At 35.3% G+C, this 4,430-nt stretch overlaps 1 long non-coding RNA gene across 1 annotated transcript in view; it reads right to left on the reverse strand.

The window, feature by feature from the left end:
* Window positions 1–4,430, reverse strand: part of LOC128248532 (uncharacterized) — a 30,086-nt gene that overhangs the window by 21,933 nt on the left and 3,723 nt on the right. The window contains exon 2 of the long non-coding RNA XR_008264707.1: window positions 3,132–3,168. This is a non-coding gene — a long non-coding RNA (uncharacterized LOC128248532). The remainder of the gene's footprint in view (window positions 1–3,131; window positions 3,169–4,430) is intronic.

Raw genomic sequence — 4,430 nt, forward strand, 5'->3', positions numbered from 1 at the left:
ACAGAACCGTGCAAATATCTTCGGTCACTTTAAACTATTGTAAATTTCTACTAATTGCCAACTTATAACTGGTTGTTTCGCATTGCATATTTCACACATGAAACATTGGCCCTGTTGGAGTCATTTCTATACCTAATCGTTATATTTTGCAGTAGGGGTTCTGAATAAGAGGGTAAGATGCGAGAAGACCACAAAAAATGGCCATGCAAAAGTTTTTGGCCACCTCACACAAACCAATCAAGATACGACATTTTAAGACAGAAAAATGTTTAAAATGAAAATTTATTACATAATGTGCATTTCAAGAAGTTACTGTACATTGTTAATATTTCGTGTGGCTTCCCTTTGCTAGAATAATTGCTTCAATGTACCTGAGAAGAGATGCGTACAAATCCTTCACCCTCTTCACAGGTATGAGATGCCATTCTCTGTGGCTGAGCTCCCACAACTCTTCAAGGTTGCGTGGATTCTTCTGTGGAACTCTTCTCTTTAGTTCTGTCCACATTTGCTCGATGATATTTAAGCCTGGGCTCTGGGCTGATCAATCTTTCAATATGGTAACACCTTCATCAGCCAGACTTTATTGTGTTACACGCGATCTGTGGCATGGAGCCCCGTCATGCTGAAAAATCTCACCTTCATTCAAGTCCGATATCAGATTATCCTTCAGCAACTGGATGTATTTGGCACTATTCAAGCTAACGTCAATTTTAACCAACTTTCTTGAACTATCACTTTTTATGTATCCTCAAAGCATTAGACTCTTACTCCCAAACACTTCACTGTTTTCGTCGTGTAACGTGGGTCGTTTCACTTTCTGAGAAGCAAGAATTTGTCAGAAGGCTTCCAGAAAAGCGAAAGACGTTTTGCCCGGTACTGTATCGGAATGATTTGAAATCGGCGAACTGGCAGAATCGTTACAGCACCGAGCAAAATGCTTAGCGGCATTCATCCTCGTTACGTTGAGTTCAAATTCCGCCGAGGTCCACTTTGTCTTTCATCCTTTCGGGATCGACAAAATAAATACAGCTGAGCACAGGGGTCGAAATAAGTACAGCTGAGTATAGGGGGCGAAATAAGTACAGCTGAGTACAGGGGGCGAAATAATCGACGCCTCTTCCCATTTGCTGACCTTGTACCAAACATTTGGAACCAACATGTGAATGATAATAGCTGTCATCTTCAAAATGATAGAAAGCTCTTAGGAAGAAACAGACAGGAATTGGTTTGAGGGTCAGGTTTGTTGCTGCTTTCATTCAAAGACACAAGGCAGTTATCAATAGGCGAGGTTGGGTGCCATTTCGTCACGGTTGAACAGTAAAATAAAGGTATTATGGTAGTCTCGTGGCAGTTATAGTTAGAATAATTAAAAATAGTTAACAATTGCTTCCGCATAATTAAACTCTAATTTGAATATCAAATAACTTTCTTGTAATCTGCAGCAAAGTACACACCCCCTACTAATTGATAGACATGCACACGCACACACACACACACACACACACACACACACACACACACCTCTATATTACTATAACTGCATTTACAAATACTGATATATATATATATATATATATATATATACACACACACTGAGGTACTCACTCATTAGATAGTTGACTTCTAAAGGTTAACACCTGCCAGGTGCTTAAATTTACAAATTCCCCCACTTCAACAACAATAGCAACAACAACAACAACAACAGCAAGAACGGAAGAAGAAGAAGAAGAAGAAATGCATAAAATACATAGATAAATAAAATAAATAAATAAAAGTCAAAATACAATAAAAGGCAAAAGAACAGCATTTTGTGTTTTGTGATAAGAATAATATTCCCTCAGGAATGAAGAAGAGAGGAAACGTAAGAAATAGAAAACAAAGACAAGAAAAAAACTAGAAATAAATGGGCCGTGTGTGTAATGCCTAATTTTGGAGTTTGTCTCAGTCACACAACGAGCTGGCCGTTCGTTACAGGTCAAATCTGGCCGATAAAATTCTCACCTAATACCTGTACTAGTCTGGCTTCAAATCTCTCTCTCTCTCTCTCTCTCTCTCTCTCTCTCTCTCTCTCTCTCTCTCTCTCTCTCTCTCTCTCTCTCTCTCTCTCTCTCTCTCTCTCTCTCTCTCTCTCTCTCTCTCTCTCTCTATCTCTATCTCTCTCTCTCTCGCTCTCACTCTCACCTGTATTACTTTGCTTTACCTGTCACCTTCACTATCCTTGGTAACCAAACGACTTTTTTCGTACACACACACACACACACACATATATATGTGTATGTATATATGTATATATGTATGTATGTATGTATATACACGTGTGTGGGTAAGTGGGTGGGTGTATTCTTATTTATTGTGAACTCGTTATTGTTTTGTTTTATTTTTTTTCTATATATTTAATAAAAGACTGAAAAAGCCCCTCTATTGAGCTTGTTCGTGGCTTTTTGTAGAATGTGACTTCCGGCCAAGTCAAAGAAATAATCGACTCTGTCCTCTCTCTCTTCCCCACCATCGCCTTCGTTTGTCTTTTCCCACTGATGATGGAAATAATAATAATAATAATAATAATAATAATAATAATAATAATAATAATAAACTGTTGCTCAATAAAGAATACTCTTTCTTCTGATTCTGTCTCTACTTTTTCTTCTTTTCTTTTCTGAGCAATTTTCTTTTTAAAAGACAGATGGCTTTGAGAACAATACCAACTGGGAATTTTCTCTTTCCATTGTGCTAAAGGCCGACAATTTTATTTATTTATTTATTTATTGAATTTTTTTATTTGTTTATTTTTACAAAACTACATTCACCTAATGCGTTTCATTCAAATCCAGTTTCACAACCTCTCACTTTTTCCGCCAAACACCTCTAATATACAGAATCCCTTTGTTCTACTTTACTAATCGGCAGCGATTTCAAACAAAAATAAAATAAAACCAAACAAATGTCTTCAAATACTTTTCTTGTGTCTTCCTTTTGTTACGATTCTTTGTGCTTTTTTATTTCATTATCTAACTTGTTTTTTTAATCATTTTTGCTTTCTTTTCTTTCATGTTAGTTAAGGTATATTTTCACTGCATTTTAAATTCCTTTTCTCGTTATAATCATTGTGTTTTTATTAAATTAAAACTTACGTGCGGTCAGCTGGTTATTTTGCATATTTGTGAAAAGCTAGAAAGAAATATAAAAATAAAGATTACAAAAACTTTCGCCCACATTTTTCATTCTTTGAATATTTTGGAATGTACAGATGGTTATAGAAGTAAGTATGGATGAAGTGAAAGAAGATGTGCTGTAAATTGATAGAATTCCTTCTTTCTGAGAGAAGTTGGAATGCAAAGGACATATTTTTGACAAAAACAAACTAATTAAAAGCCAAACGTCCGAACGATAATTACAAAAATGACAAAACTATTGCATTTATCTCTCACCGTCTCTAGCTCTCTCACTCACTCTCTTTCTCTCCATATATACATATATATATATATATATGTGTGTGTGTGTGTGTGTGTGTGTATGTATACATACATAAATATGTACATACTCATATGTATATATATAATATTATTGTTCCTTCTTACGAAAAATATAGAACAGCTTAAGAAATGCTCGGGTCGAACCCAAGACAAAAGATAAGAATTAAGATATAAACTCAAATTAGGAAATTATACTCATACAGTTATAAATTCGACTTAAAATGCGTATACATATATTAATACATATCGACACATGAATATTTATAAATATTTATAAAATATAAATATATATATAGAAATATAAATGAAAATACATGTAGATAAAACCCATGTGGGATACATATGGAAGGAAGTGTGAGAAAAAGAGAACTGATAAAAAGTTTTTTGAGCTAAAATAAAGAGCTGACGTGAAATTAAAAGAACGGGCTGAAAACTCAGCTGCACCGTATACATATGATTACTTATGGGGTACCCTAAAGGTTGTCATGTATCGCACAAAACCGGCTACGAGAAGAAACGCTATGTGCAGCAATCTCTGGACAATTATGCCGACGTTGTCAAAATAGCGGTTTGACATAGTATTAAGTGTAAGGAAGCAAATGGCCACCACTTTAAGCGCCTCTTGTACTTGTAGAAGTTAAAGGTAACTTGTATTATGATCGCGGTGGCTGCATAAATTCAGTTGAAATATTTCTACGTTCTTTTTAAAATAGATAGATAGATAGATAGACAGACAGACAGACAGACAGACAGACAGACAGACAGACAGACAGACAGACAGATAGATAGATAGATAGATAGATAGATAGATAGATAGATAGATAGATAGATAGATAGAAAGCTTTCTCGTATACGAGCAAAGCCATTGCTAGAAAGAATCATTGAAATGAATAGTTGATGATGCAATATGTGGCCCTTGTATGACCCTTGAGCCCGGCCAAAGATTTTCACATTCAT

Source organism: Octopus bimaculoides, chromosome 8 (assembly GCF_001194135.2).
Source record: "Octopus bimaculoides isolate UCB-OBI-ISO-001 chromosome 8, ASM119413v2, whole genome shotgun sequence".
In the NCBI taxonomy this organism is placed as follows: Eukaryota; Metazoa; Mollusca; class Cephalopoda; order Octopoda; family Octopodidae; genus Octopus; species Octopus bimaculoides.